Consider the following 16,419-nt stretch of genomic DNA (forward strand, 5'->3'; position numbering starts at 1 on the left):
GTTCTGATTCTTCTGCTGATTGTTCTTCTGATTCTTCTTCTTGTTATTCCTTTTCTTTTTATTCTTCTTCTTCTGATTCTTCTTATTATTCGTTTTCTTTTGATTCTTCTTCTTCTGATTCTTCTTCTTTGTCTTCGTCTTCTTCTGATTCTGATTCTTCTTCTGATTTTTCTTCTGATTCTGATTCTACTGGTTCTGATTCTTCTTCTGATTCTTCTTCTTTTTCTATATTTCTTCTGCTGTTCTGTTTACTTCTTCTGAATCTTTTTGTTCTTTTCTGATACTTCTTCTCTTTTGATTCTTCTTCTTATTATTCTGTAAAAGTACTGATTTCTTTGCATAGGGAACTTTATGCCCCAGTCTCTAGCATTGTAAGCCTGTTGGGAGCATTGGTTAATGCTCTCATTGTTCTCATTATCATATTTCACTACAACCCAGATCTATTTCACACTGGATTTGCCCTTTAAATGATGCATAATAAACATTAAGTGCAGTTTTTATCAGATTCTGTTAGGTATTTTACAATAATTACAAAAAGACCGCTTTAACATGATCACACTATCGATCTTTTTATTGGTTAAAAAGTTGACATTAATATTGTATATGAAACGATACAGCACACCCCTAGTTGGCGCAAAGTTTTATAAGCAATATAAATGTCCGCTACTGTCAGCAGTTCATTGAGTGGCTGAAGCTATCGAGCCATTGTGCATTGTGTCAGAGCAGTTACAGTCTGATTTATGCAAAGCTGCATTGCATAGCACGCTTCAAAGCCGAGGTCCTGCTCACACACCACAGCCTGACATAACGGGCCAAGCTCCCACTATGGAAGCATTATGGATGCGCTGGGAACGAAGTGGCTTCTATTGAGAGACAAACAAGGAGCCTCAGTTCAGCTGAAATCCTCAAAAATGCCGTCTTCCAGCCCCGGCGCTACACCTCCCAGCTATTTAAAGAGCCTATCATTGTTTAGGGTTGTTATAACAGTTGGCAAGCAAGTGTTTCTCCTGCTGTGGGTCAAGTGCTTACCATGCCTCAGCCAGAGGGAAGCTTCGGTGAGGTCAATAATCATGAACAAAATCACTGTGGGCAGAGTAATCCCCACTAAAATAAGATTTTACTTCTGTTTTGTTTTTAGATATTTGTTGTGTTCCTCACATAATGTTGCTATTATTAACCTATAGTTAACCAGTTTATTAGTCTTCTTTAATGCATGTCATGTGTAGATGTAATAAATAGGGCTGTGAATCTTTGGGAATCCCACAATTCGATTTAGAATCGATTCTTGGAGTCACGATTAGATTTTTTTCCGATTCTTTCAAATCGGTTGGATTTCTTTTTCTTCATCCTGCATACTTTAGCGGCGCAACAACAAACACTAACACGGCACTACACGCCTCTCTAGCCTAATAGGGAGAGGCAGTAAGAGCAAAAACTTTCCCTGTCCTGTTGCTGCTGTCTCGCTACACTCACCTACTGTCTCGCGGAGCTTTTTAACTGTCTCGCGGAGCTTTTTAACTGTCTTGCGGAGCTTTTTAACTGTCTCGCGGAGCTCAACAACTGTCTCGCGGAGCTTAACAACTGTCTCACGGAGCTTAACAACTGTCTCGTAGAGTTCCGCAAGACTGCATGAGCCCCGCAGTACACTTAAAAAGCTTCGCCGTACAGCAGCTGCAAAAAACAACTATTTTTTAAAAATGAGAACAGATTCTAAATCGTTCAATGTTAGAAACGCGATTCGAGCTCGAATCGATTTTTTCCTGCACTTCTAGTAACAAAACATTTAATTGATTTGTAGCTGCGTTTGTAGCCACATCCCATGTAGCTCGAATATTCCTGCAGGTTCTGGAGTAGGGGTGTTTGAGTGGGTGTAAAAATGGTAATCGCATTTGGGTGCTGACTAAAACAGAGACCTATGAGACGAGGGAGCTTCGGCCCGGTTCCTAACTAATTTCATGTGATGAGAACCTGATCCGGTCTTAATCCGACCCAACCATCAAATATACTCCTCATGTGTGATTTAAACAGCTATTCAGGAGCAGTTAAACTTGATTTATTAACCAGACAATCACTACAGTTATGAACAAACCCAATCTCTGCTGATGTTCCATGCTAAGCTGTTTCACACTGAATGCAGTATATGGAGCATGCACTGCTCACGATCATGCAACTCTGTTGGATCTCTGGGTGGACATCCTATTGAAAGCAATGTGTTTGAAAGCGCAGCAACAATATTTTCAGCGTTCACTGTTTAAACTGCTTAACACTGCACAGCTACACATGCTTGTCTAAAACACTGAACCTTCTTGCTATATTTACAGTATCTTGATCCTGTGCCAGACAGCTCTGACCAATCAGAGAAGATGACATCCTAGCATGGTTGATTGGGCCAAATTTTGTTTTTAGGTGTTTAGGTTTGTGCCTGTGTGAAAACAAACCAAACCAAAAGGGAAGAAAAGCTCCAAATAAAACAATCTTATCAACTGATTTGGACCAGAGAAATAATGAACTAAAGGTGTGAAAATGACAAGACAAGGTCTTGAGATTGCAGCAGTATGTGAACTGGCGTTGTCCTGTTGTAATAGCACACAAGAATGTGAATTTAAAAAAGTAAGGCCACTGGTTGTAGGACTGTATTAATGTAAATTTAGGTCTCCAAAGTGCTTGTAATGAAGACCAAAGGTGATTTGGCACCATTTTCTTAACACCAGGAAATTTATTGAAGATGAAAAACACAAATCTGGACACCTGGTGCTATAGCTATGTGCTTTACTTCAGTGCTTTAGTGAGGCTATGTCTGCGTCAGAAATTATTATTATAAATGAGTCATATCTATGTATGAGGATTTGTCTTTAAAATGCCGATCTGAAGATAAACACGTACAGTTCGGTCTAGCAAAGAAATAGCTGGTTTGGTCTTGTGCAGTGTTCTCATGAGTTTATGTTTACAACCCTGTTTACCTCAACTGGGCAACTCAACCAAGCAGTAACCCATGCTTTTTTAGGCAGAGATGCATATGATTTCTGCGTTTCAAAACAAAATATAATTGTTAATGAGCGAGATTCATGAAATTCAGTTACTTTTTTTTAACGTCCACTTTCAGCGTAGCATCAGTACACTTTATTTTTTTTTTATTTGCTAAACACAAAGTAGAGCTGGGCGATATGGCCCAAAAAAAAAAAAAAAAAAAGATTTTCCCCTACTAAAATCTCCTAGAAGTCGCTAAATGATGTCATCGCCTAATTTGCATAATACATGTTTTTGAAGCTGTAAAGGATTAACATTGTAAGAGAGAAAAAAAGTGAGTAAAAACATTCTAAATATGTTAGAAATGATACAAAGGAACTCCAACAAATGAACAACTTCTGTTGCTTTTTAAATACGCAGTGCGCGCGGGAGAGAGGGGCAGGGCTAAGCTCAGGGGAGCGTCGGTGGTAAAAAAAAAAAAAAAAAAATTTAACTCAGAGAAAATCGATTTTCATAAAAACACATCGTCCTTAACTGTAAATTTGAATTAATCGATACAAACGATTAATCGCCCAGCTCTAACACAAAGGTTTTCATGGGGAGTCCATATATAAATATTACAACTGACTCTTATTATGTAGAGAGAACATTTCTTTAAAATGTCAGGAAATGAATGGTGTGATAACTAATGTTTATAACTCTGTTGACCCTAACTGGGGACTCAATCGTATAATCACGCATGATTTTTGGAGTAACAGCAGTGCCGGCACTTCAGCCATGCGGATCACACACTGCGCGTAGGGCACCAAGTGCCTGGGGGGTGCCGTGGGGTGTCCAAATTTTCATTAAACCATATCTTTGGGTCTATATAAGTATTGCACTCCTTTTTATCCATCATTAGTGATTCATTTGTGTGCTTTCATGCCTCTCTCTTTGTGTACATCAGTCAGTTTCTTTCTGATCACTACAGGCTTTGCTGCAGCTGATTTTGATTCTCATGAGAAAGTTTCTGTTTTTTGTCAAGAGTGATTTTAATGAAGTAGACACTCTTTTTAGTTGGAAAGCAGAACTTCACACCCGGCCTGGTCCTCTGCTGTTATGCCGGAGCCCGGAGCTGTGCGGTTATTAAGCGTTCAGTGTTGAATAAGCTCTTTGGAGCGTGCTTGTTAAAGATTTTATAGCTGTATTGAAATGTGTTTGCGTGTTCTGAGAGAGTGAAGTAATACTGTTCAAACTGACTTCAAAAATATGTCTTGGTGATGTGCCATGCTAAATGACTGGGGTTAGGTTGGATGACAGTTTGCGAGTGTGAGTGTGTGTGTGTGTGTGTGTGTGTGTGTCAGGGGAGTCAGATTTTGGCACAACACCTATTCATTTTTTCTCTGGTTTGTTTAAATACTGACTCAACTTTGTGTAATTGGTGAAAAAGTCTGAACAGTCTTAAAAAAAAGTTTTACACTGGTGGGCGATATGGCCTTAAAATACTGTCACGATATTTCATGGTATTTCGCAATAACGATACTCTGGGCTATGTGACAAAACACTGAATAAAAAAAAGAAAGAAAACACTACTGCAACAAAATGAAAATCCAATTTTACTATTGCATACTATATGATATGTCACACCTCTAACTGAGATATTTAAAAATGCACGTTTTTTTTTTCTTCCTATTTTCTTCCCAGTTTACACGGCCAATTAACCAACTCACTCATTACGACTCGCCCTACCACTAGTGAGGGTGAAGACTAGCACATGCCTCCTCTGACACATGTGAAGTCAGCCACCGCCTCTTTTCAAACTGCTGCTGATGCAGCATTGCTGAGTAGCATCACAGCACACTCGGAAGAAAAGCGCAGTGACTCAATACATCAGCTCACAGACGCCTTGTGCTGCGGACATCACCCTTGGAATGATGTGGGGAGAGAGTGTCATCTGCCCATTCAGAGAGAGCAAGACCAATTGTGCTCTCTCAGGGCTCCGGCAGCTGATGGCAGCTGACTACATGAACAGGATTCAAGCCAGCGAAAAAACAAACACAAATTGTATCAGATATGTAACAACGATACGATTAATGCACTCCAAATATCTCCTTTAATCCAGGATTAAAGTAAAATAAATGATACTGATACAGATATAATTTGTCTCTGGTAGACAGCAAAAAAGTAGTACCCTGATGTGATAATTAGGGGTGGGAGTATTTCAGGGTTTAATATCGTTCACAACATTAAAAAATGTTGGCGATACTATTGAGGAGTGTGCAATAGGAGTGTGCAATATTGCACACTCCTATTTTTGATCAGACCAAACTCTGGTTCTTTGTTGTGGACCAGGCTGTAGTTCACGACCCCTTTCACACCTGCTATGTTGCTTTGGACCCAAACTGAAAAGTCAGAAAGTCCAGACCAAATAAGGGGGTGTGAATGACCCTCAGTTCCAATAAAACAAAGTCAAGATTTAAAAAAAAATTAATGAGGTTGGGAATCCACGCAAATGTGTTTTTTTTTGTTTAATGTTTTTGAGTTCTCGCCACCTCCCACATAAAACAGAGAGAAAGGAGAGCAGGCGAGTGAGCGTATGAAGAAATGACAGTGTAGGGCTCTCTCACTGACTCATCTGGTGCTCCCCAGATAAAAGTTTGAATTGTGGGGAGAATTTTGAGTGGGAGGTTTGATGGCCTCTGTGATTTCCAGCCCCTTTTTACTGTGAGTGTGTGTACATGCGTCTGAAACCCACACATGGTTGTTTTTTTCTCACCCTATTCAGTGACTTTGACTTGCAGGCTCCTGATTGGCTGGGGGTGCCGCTGTTGTTGGCGGGAGGTGTAGTGTTTTCTGCGTGTGTGTGTGGTTGGCAGAGGCGTGCTGGTAGTATAGTTCCGCTCTAGCCCATGTGGTGTAGTGTTTGTTTACCAGTCTCAAAGTCTATCCCCTCTGTGCGTGTGTGTGTGTCAGAGTGTGTGTGTGTGTGTGTGTGCTAGTCAGTGTGTGAGTGGTTGAGTTTAGTTTTCACACATGACAGCATTCCAGCTCATTGACACTTAAACACTGAGCGGCCTTTCCCCGTCTCTGAACACAGCTTCACCTACTCACCTCTCGCTCAGTCAACACTTTATAAATAACTTGCTCCAATTCCCTGCTATTGACTTCATTATGTAAGAAGCTAAGAGAGACTCATACTGCGAGAATCAGCCCATCAGAAACCACCTACAAGTCTGGAACTATGTGTTTTACTATATTTTTTAGACTATAAGGTGCACTAGATTATAAGGCGCACTATTAATTAATGTCTGTTTTGTTTTTATACATAAGGTGCACCAGATTAGCAACACTTGTAAGAGTGAATACTTGATGTGAGCAAGGCCTTGGGTGTCACCATGTTTGGGTGAGCGCTGGATTTTAATCCACACAGATTTCTCTCCTGACAACTGTTTATTTGGGTAATTGAAGCACTAGCCAGCCACAGTTAGCAAATGCTTAACCAGCCGTGGTTAGCAGTGCTAGACAGCCTCGGTTAGCAGGGCTAGCCAGCCTCGGTTAGCAGCGATAGCCAGCCTCGGTTAGCAGCGCTAGCCAGCCTTGGTTAGGTCTCCTAAAAACTGTTTATTTGGGTGAGTAAAGCACCCACAGCCACAGTTAGCAAATGCTTAACCAGCCTCGGTTAGCAGCGCTAGCCAGCCTTGGTTAGGTCTCCTGAAAACTGTTTATTTGGGTGAGTAAAGCACCCACAGCCACAGTTAGCAAATGCTTAACCAGCCTCGGTTAGCAGCGCTAGCCAGCCTCAGTTAGCAGGGCTAGCCAGCCACAGTTAGAAGCGCTAGCTAGCCACAGTTGGCAAATGCTTAACCAGCCTTGGTTAGCAGCACTAGCCAGCCTCAGTAAGAAGCGCTAGCCAGCCTCGGTTAGCAGGGCTAGCCAGCCTCGGTTAGCAGGGCTAGCCAGCCTCGGTTAGCAGGGCTAGCCAGATTCGGTTAGCAGGGCTAGCCAGCCACAGTTAGCAAATGCTTAATCAGCCTCGGTTAGCAGCGCTATCCAGCCTCAGTTAATGTAGTCCATGCCCCCGATAGTGGTAGACTGAGAAAGCTTGAGTGTTCCAGAAACCCAGGGCACTCCCAGCTAGCGTTCGTCCAGACTACAGATATACTCCGATATACTGACCTCTGAATGACAAAAGAGCTAGCACTGTGGTTAGCGGCTAATGCCGGACCTGTTTAAACTTCACTGAAACTCCCTTATCATTCTGTACATCAGCAGCTAATGCCCCCTGACAGAGCTACACTAAGGGAAAGGGTGATATTAGCTACTGCTCCTTACGGCATTTTTGGAAAATTAAAGGAAAATTGCGCTTTATAGTCCAAAAAATATGGTAAACCCAGGATATTTCAAGTTTGTCTGGTCTACTTCATTTAATTTAATACACATCTATTCTTGCATTCTAGACATACTGCTTCCATAATCTCTGATCGCTCAGACTTTCATTCAACAATGATCAAAATCTGATCATCAGTCTCCAAAGACTGGAGAGCCTGAGGGTCCAACATTCATCGGTATGGGGTCGGACAGGTGGGCAGTAAGTAAATCGGAGGAAGGCAGAAAGATGGAATTAGTTTTGACTGGATGAAGATGAGTATATGACGTTGACCGGAGGTTGACCCTTAAAAAGAACAAAACATTTTCCAAAAGTGCCCATGTAAGAATAGCATAGCTACTGCCTGAGAGTACATACAATACAATACGCTTGTGTTCTTGATGTGAACCATTTAGACTTCATTAAGGTACAAAATGCTGCTGTAGTTTATTTTAAAGCTGCTTATTATGTTATGGTAAAATCTGAAACAACCTTATAGATTTAACTGCATGGTCAGCAATGTTTTACTTTGAGGCCAAAAGTTTGGACACATCTTATAATTTAATGCGTTTTTTTTATTTTCATGACTATTTACATTGTAGATTCTCACTGAAGGCATCAAAACTATGAATGAACACATGTGGAGTTTTATTTACTTAACAAAAAATGACCTGTCCTCCACAGTCACCGGACCTGAACCCAATCCAGATGGTTTGGGGTGAGCTGGACCACAGAGTGAAGAAGGCAAAGGGGCAACAAGTGCTAATAAACACCTCTGGGAACTCCTTCCTTCAAGACTGTTGGAAAACCATTTCAGGTGGCCACCTCTTGAAGCTCATTGAGAGAATGATGCCAAGAGTGTGCAAAGCAGTAATCAGAGCAAAGGGTGGCTATTTTGAAGAAACTAGAATATAAATATGAATTTATATTATATGAATATGAATATATATTTTCAGTTATTTCACCTTTTTTGTTAAGTACATAAAACTCCACATGTGTTCATTCATAGTTTATCCACAATGTAAATACTTATTAAATAAAAGAAAATGCATTCAAAAAGAGAAGGTGTGTCCAAATCTTTGGCCTGTACTGTATAAATGTGTTTAAAGTGTTTAAAGATGAAAATACTGTATAGTTCCCAGCTTTCTGAGTGGAGCAGTGTGTTGTTCATAATAAGCAAACAGTCAAAGAAGAGGGCTTGTTTTGATCATGGTCACTTTATTATCAGCCCTGTAAAAGAGCAATAAAGCGTTACTGACTGAATGTAGGTCAGAAACTCTTTCTTATCTTCTGTCAAACATTTGACAGAAGGGTGTGTGAGTGTGTGGTGTTTTTATTTTTTCCAGTAACACCAACACCACTACAATGCCAATAATGTCCCTTTTTATCTAACCCCTAGAGAACGGAGCGTAATGAACTGTTTGTTTTTCTTTGGGAAATCTGTAAGTGTGGCTTCCCCTGATGCCCTCACACACTTGGCCCGCACTGATAAACTGCCAAACAGACAGTTGTGAGTCATGTCGGCCCCTGTTGAGTGTGCACAGTTCAGATAGCTCGAGCCGTTGTGGTGTTTGTTTAGGCTGGAGATGCCACCGTTTAAACGGATCTGAACCGTGTTATGAGTCAGCTTTGTTTACAGTAAATCTCCTCCCATTAAAATCCATCGAGTGAATGTATTTAATCTCTCTGCCCTGCTTCTTATTGGCTGTGTGGGAGATGCCCGTTGTTTTGCATGCAGGCGTGTGACGCTTGTTTCAGTGCTGGATTTGAGTGGGTGCGACTGATCTAGTCGTGCGTATTAATGAACATCAGTGTTTACTGGCAGCCAGCAATTCCCCTCATTTTCCCCTCAGTATTCAAATGAGCTTACTGCGTCCCTAAAAAAAGATAGCCAACAGCATTTTAAATATTTTTATGTCTGTTTCATGTTTAAACTTATTATTAGATTCATTATTTAGTGATTAATGTGACAGAAGAATTAGTTTCTTGTTGTTGTTGTGGGTATTTGGGTAAATTAAAAAGTCTTGCAGTGATGCTAATACAAGTTATCATTTAACATCACCATTATTATTTCATCATCTTTTTTTTATTATATTATTATAGCAATCAAATTTATATTCCTTTTAATTTTTATTTCCATTTTGCTGACTAAACTGTGCTTCTCCTGACATACGATTTATTTTATTATATTGGTTTTTTTTTTTAAAGATTTTTCCTTAGAAGCATGAATGGAGCACCACCTTCTAATGTCAAGATGATAAAAACACTAGTAACACCCAACCAACCACATTAACCGCAGTATCACCTCAAATTAGCAACCATCTAGCAATGCTGCTATCTTACCAATGGTGCTATCTTTTACCCCACCAACAGTCTATTTTCACACCTTCCACCTGCATTGTTTAAATAGCAGCAGTGCTTGTGAAAATCTCTACGTCGATGGGCGTGGCTGCTTGGAAATTACATCTTTTCAGGGAAATTTCTGGTGTATTGCCATCTTGGCAACACAGACGCACCACTGTAAGGCAATATAGACAGTTGTCAACAATCAGGCATTCATAGCTATCTTGGCAGTGAATTGTCACAGGACATGCAGCAGTGCACAAACACATAGTGCGTGCCTCTTGGCACCTATACAAACATTTACATCATCAGTAACCAAAATACAAAATACAATTATTCTACATCAACACAATATACAAATTTAGGTCATTGTCATATTACTTAAATTGAAAAAATGAGGTCATTTTCCTCTGCTTAGAAGCATTGGGCATTGGTAGCTGCACCGTTAAAATAACAGTCTGCCAAAGTCAAAACACACCTGGCTCTTAAAGTGAATGGCATGTCACACACTGTGCGATTAGGTAATTTCTGCCATGTTACTATTTTAGCGGAAAACACAGGAGCTCCACTGACTGAAATGAACCTAGACAACAGTCAGTCGTCAAAGTACATTCCTATAGGTGCACCCAGCGCGCGTACACCGGTAAACACACATACAGAGACATGGACACGACAGAATAAACAATAAATAGCATTGCTGTTCCCTTAAATGAGCTGCTGGTGTATCTTCACAGCCTGAACGTTAAGGTCGGTGTCCTGATATTTTGAATAAGATAAAGGTTACCAGGAATAATTAAATTTAATTATTTAAAAATAAGACTGATATGAGCACCGTTTATTGAGGTAAACATACAAAAATAGTCAGACAGCTTAGCATGGATTTGCAGAGGTTCCTAATTCCATTAACCTCCCATACATTTTTTTAGTTGGGGAAAAGTCTGAAGGTCTTCAAGGCGATGGTCTGGCATCATATGAATTCCAGACTGAGACATCTGGCATTGCATTACACCTGCATTATACACTACTTCTGTTTGTGTAGCTCGAAAACTATTACCCATATTAGTATAAATCTATAATCATCTATTGTTCTTGGACATGTTATCTTCCTTCCGTATAGCATTCCAATCAAACCCTGTGACTGCGGTACCTTCCACAGACACCGTTATCTGCTGACTGAATAGTGGGGCTTATGGAAGCTTGAATGCTCACTCAGACTGCTGCAGACTGTTTGTGTGCTCATAACTTCACTGAATGGTGCTGCTGGACTCTGCTGATATTTGCTGTGTTATCAGCTGCAGGCTGAGGATTTTCATTATTCTCATCTCAGGGACTCTGAATGCACTCTCCCCACAGCTATTATGATTCTGCAGAAGTGATCTTGTCACTACTACAGAATAATGAATAGCAACTAGTAGCGCTAGCATGAATTAGTGCTGTAATGAGATGCTTGCGTGCAATCATACACACACAGAGATAGCGCTGCTGCAGCATAGCGTGTTTAGCAGCTGAACGCTAGCGTGCACAGCAACAGAAATAGTAACTGTCAGAATAACCGTAAACAAGTGACAGAAATGGATGTGCATAGCTTTAGTGATGTTTATTGTTCATATGATGTTTATTCAGCCTCATTCTTTTTTTCTGTTTTTGGGTCAAAATCTGGGACTTTGAGTAAATAAGAAAATAATGTACTGTATTTTTCGCATTATAAAACGCACTTAAAATCCTTTAATTTTCCCTAAAATCATCTTTTTCATCTCTAATTTATCAACTTTGTGTATGAATTTTACCAGCCAGGTATTAAAGAGCAGTAAAGCCACTTCACTGAAGTCCAGTTTAGTTGTCCAGCACAGAGGCTGGAGTAGCATTAGCATTAGCTGCTAGCCGCACTAAGGGCTAACTCTTTTACCGTTTAGAGGTGAATATTATCAATCTGTTGTCTGCTGCTAACCCTGGCTGGCACTGCTGGAGCAGCGTTAGCATTAGCCGCTAACCACGCTAAGCGCTAGCTCTTTTGCAGCTCAGAGGTAAGTATAATTGAACTGTAGTCTGCGTGTTTACTAATGTAAAACAATCTACATGGAATGAACCGCTAGCTAACATTGCATTGTCTTACTGGAACACTCAGCGTTCCTCAGTGTAGCGCTGTCAGGAAGCATTTACTAGCTCTAACTGCGGCTAGCACTAGCGGTTAGCCCCTAATGCTAATGCTGCTCCACCCAGCTTTAGTGTTGAAATCTGGAAATCTTATATTACTGTAAATAAACGGAAGCGCTTTACTCACCCAGATAAACAGGAGAGAAATCTGTGTAGATTAACATTCAGCGCACATTTCACTTTAAAATATATATATATATATATATATATATATATATATATATATATATATATATATATATATATATATATATATATATATATATTTTTTAATTACAGTTTTGTTTACTTAGCTTAGCTTTACATAACCTGGTTGTTGGTTGCCCCCCACACAATACTCAATTTTGAGTCGATCTTGGCCAACTCTAGTCTGAACCAACTCCATCAGCAGCCAATGAAATCTGGCCTTACTGACCCTACTGAATTAACCATTTATCTATAACAAAAAAGCCCACAGTAAGTCACAAACAGTAATTACAGGTTTATTTTCAAATTCTGTTCTTATTTTCCATTCCTTCATATAACGTTAGCTATGTTAGTTCAGATTCTATACAAATCGACAAATGTAGTGTAATATATCCAGTCTGTTCATAATTTGCTCCCACTTTAAAAGTTGTGTACTGTGTCCAAGGGTTGAGACATTTTAATTTAATAATAGGAATTTAATGTTAATAAAGAATCAGTGATAGATTGGCTAAATTAAATTTGCGTGAGTGTGTGTGCGTGTTTGCATGCATGTTTGTGTGAGAGAGAGAGAAAAAAAGAGAGCGTAAACTTCAGTATAAATATAATCAACCTATTTAAACTTAACAGTAAGTGATGCTGTGTTGCCTTTAAATAAACATGCTAATGTGTCATCAGGCTTAAAAGATTAAAAAACAGGAAATTAAACTTTATTATTTAATGTAAAATTCACATAAAAAGTTGAATGTAAATCAGAACTGGAGTCATTAGGTTTGAAAAAAAACCTGTTGTGTAGTTTGTATTTGTTTTTATAATATTCAAATTTGACACAAAATATTGTTGTTGTTTTTTATTGAATGACTATATATGCATATAAACATATGCATGCAGACACATTTCCAGAATTACAATGATTTCTGTTGCTTTTATCTTCCTAATGGTATCTTTACAGGAGGAGGGAACAATTTCATTTGCAATATAAATGAATGATACATATTCTATGTAAATTTATTTTCTATTATTTCCATTTCTATTGTCCCTTGTTATGTTGGATTATTTCAAAAATTGAACAGTGTCACATGATGGAGATACAGTGTCCAACAATTGTTCAAATGCTCTTACAAACAAGAGTCATTGGCAAGGCAGTTTTTTTTTCCAGTAATAATTAATCATTTATAAGATGGTGATGATAATGGTGTTGCACATTTACGTGTACAGAGAGAAGCTCAATAATGAGAGGAAAGAGTGATGTGAAGAATTGAGAGAGCACTGATGTGAAATCAGCTCCTCCAGCAGGACTAAAATAGAGGCAGCTTGAGAGTTTGATTTCCTGTGTGAAGCACAAATTCCGCTTTACGCTCGTAGTATCAGAGGAGGTCAGTGGGTTCACAGCCCTGCTGGCTGTTTCTGTATTGTCCATTCATAAAAAAAGAGGAATAAATAGAACAGTTGTAGAAGAAGGTGAAGAGTTGGCGACATCTGCCTGATATGATCATTCATTTGGATGCGTTTTCTGTGTTTTTACAGGATGTGAAACCTGCAGTTTGAAAGTTTGACTGTTATGTGACGGACTGGAAGGACTGAGGATGGCAGTATTCTGACAAGATCAACAACACTTTCACGAGGTAAACTCCCAGTCTGAACAATTAGCAGCTTCTGATTTACACCTAATACACCCTGCTAATGCCTTTAGACACAATAGTATTATCATTAGGCTATTTGTGGCCCAGTGGACGGACCACCGTGCAGGCCTCATGATATTAATGAAAGTGATGAAGGTCTCATATCCTCTTTCTTCTGTAGAGGCCCCCCGTTTACGAGAAACCTCAGTGTTTTCAGCCTATGAGAGGAGCAGAGGGCAGGGGGACTCGAAGGGGGAGTGCTGTGGTTTCCTGTCTGAGTTTTGCTTTTACTTCTACTGAGAAAGGTGAGAATACATAGTAGCTTTCTTTGAAATTGCATGTGTCACACCCTCAGGTAGCTGCAGAAAAGCTTGAGGGTCAGTTGTTCTCTAAGCATCGACTTGTGACAAATGGTAGATGCTTTTTTTTTTTTTTTTAATAAATGTTGAAGCATGAAAACCGTGGTGATCTAAACACTAGGTCTTTTAATATTGTTATATTTTTTAAAACTATGACTTCATGAAATCATTTTATTTTATTTTGTATTTGTAATTGTCTTTGTTTGCAGTTTATATGCATGCCCTAACTGTTCTACTCTTTGATATTGTGTTACTTTTTTGTTGCATTTCATTATTTTTGTGTTACATTATTGTCATTATAAGGCTTGGTAAAATAATGTTGTTTGCAAAAGAGACAAATCTTTATGAAATTTGTGTTATTACTGAGCTGTGTTTATTTTGTAACTGAAAATTGTCATGTAAAAAACGAGACTAAATAAAAAATTCATACTTGGAAATGAAAACTTTGATGGAATTGCTTGACTAATAATTGTGGCAATTTTTTATAATATTTGTGCTGTTTTATTCAGTGGCGTGCAGTTAATGTAGTGGGTACCCCTTCTGCAACCAGGCACGTGAGCAAAAGACATTTTAAAAAGCTTTGATTGGTCAGTACTGCTGTCAGTCAAATAAGAGTCCTGTAGCAACTGGAAAACACTAGGGGTGTAAGAAAATATCGATACACTTGAATATCACGATATTAGGTTTCACGATACTGTATCGATTCTCAAAAAAACGCTGTATCGATTTTTTTTATTAAGTGTGTTTTTATTAAACTCCCTGCAGCTAGATGGCAGAAAGTAGTTACCTTTGTGTTGTTTATTCACCTGGCCGCGAGATGGCAGTGCTGTGATCTATCTTGATCCATTCGGTGCCTCCAGTACACTGCAAGTAAGTACAGCGCTGCATTAGCATTAGCACCCCGCTGGCGATGGCAGAATCTAAACGCGTTAGGCTGGCTCCTGGGGTGTACAGAGCTGAAGTGTGGGCTCATTTTGGCTTCCACAATGAAGAAGGCAGAGTGTTTAAAACTGTTGAAAAAAGTGACATGATATTGGGTGCTATAGGACCTGTTAAGTCTAATGGAGCTCCCACCGTTCTGATTGTTTACAAATGAAAATTTTTCCACTTTTTTTTAAGTATCGTGATATATCGCATCGTGAGCCCTGTATTGTGATATGTATCGTATCGCCAGGTTGGTGCCAATACACAGCCTTAAAAAACACAGACTAATGCTTGGAAATAGTTGCTGTTTTTTTATTTTTAGTTAATTTGTAAAATAATATATGCTTACACTTACAATAATTATATTATATACTTCCTTAAAAAAATATATATATATATATTTACATGCACTTTTTGTCACCCCTTCTCTAGAAGGACCTCACTGCACACCACTGGTTTTATTATTGATCAGTGATTGGAACATATGACTAACATTTTAAACCTGCCGCACCACGCAGTATTCTTATGCCTGTGAGAACAGCGGTGTGCCCACTGAAGGAGTTTTCACGCCTGTAGTTGTTTTTTTTAGGGTCCGGATCAGTTGATGAGTTCGTTTACTTGGAGCATTTTCTCCCTAAATACACCAAAATGCTTTCCAATAAACCATATGAGCGCAATGTCACCTCTGATTGGTCAGAGCTGTCTGGTGCATGAACAAGAAAGTAAATATAGTGAGAAAAACCTGTGTTCCTGCACGTATATATCTGTGCAGTGTGACGCTGCTTTAACACTGAAAGGAACAAAAACTGCAACTGCGCTTTTAAACACAGTGTTTTCAATAGGACATGCAGCACAGATGTACACGTAGTAAATGGAATCGTTTGGCTGTGAGCAGTGAATGCAGCACAGACTGTGCGTGTGTACAGAGCATGGAGCAGAGACAGCGTTTGTTCATAGATGGGGCTAAATAGTGCTGATGTGAAAACACCCTGAGACGCACACAATCTCTCTCAAAACTCCAAAACACTGAGAGGCATTTCTCTCCACCAAGACATTCAGAAATAGGTAAGCTAATGATAAGTTCAGATGTGAGGCAGGTTGTGCAGGTAGCTTAGCTCTAAGTCTAAATGGAGTCTGTGCAGTCTGTGATCATTAGCTAAGGTGTTTAGGTTATATTGGCCACAAATGCCTCTTGAACTCAAACGGTGAGACACAATTTATACAGCCTTCACTGCACTTTACACACTGTTAATCTAATAAAAGTAACGAGTTATGCACGGTAGCTGTGATGCGCCTGTTTAAAAGAAAGATTACCGGATTAGAGTAACGTGTGTTACTAAGTAACATGTTTCGGTACCACTTTAAAATAAGACTACCTTTATAAAGGGTTTATAAATGGTTTACAATTAGTTTATTAATGGTTACTAATTAGGTTTAATAATCAGTTATAACACATATGTAGAAAGGGCAACAATGACTTGTTGTTTGTTAAATAGTGAACCCACAGCCATCTGTATTGTTG

General features: G+C 39.2%; 1 long non-coding RNA gene across 1 annotated transcript in view; it reads left to right on the top strand.

The window, feature by feature from the left end:
- The window catches only part of LOC103038501 (uncharacterized), a 104,560-nt gene that overhangs the window by 83,542 nt on the left and 4,599 nt on the right, over window positions 1–16,419 (top strand). Inside the window, exons 4-5 of the long non-coding RNA XR_007440428.1 lie at window positions 13,520–13,617; window positions 13,796–13,919. This is a non-coding gene — a long non-coding RNA (uncharacterized LOC103038501). The remainder of the gene's footprint in view (window positions 1–13,519; window positions 13,618–13,795; window positions 13,920–16,419) is intronic.

Source organism: Astyanax mexicanus, chromosome 8, assembly GCF_023375975.1.
Source record: "Astyanax mexicanus isolate ESR-SI-001 chromosome 8, AstMex3_surface, whole genome shotgun sequence".
Lineage (NCBI taxonomy): Eukaryota > Metazoa > Chordata > Actinopteri > Characiformes > Acestrorhamphidae > Astyanax > Astyanax mexicanus.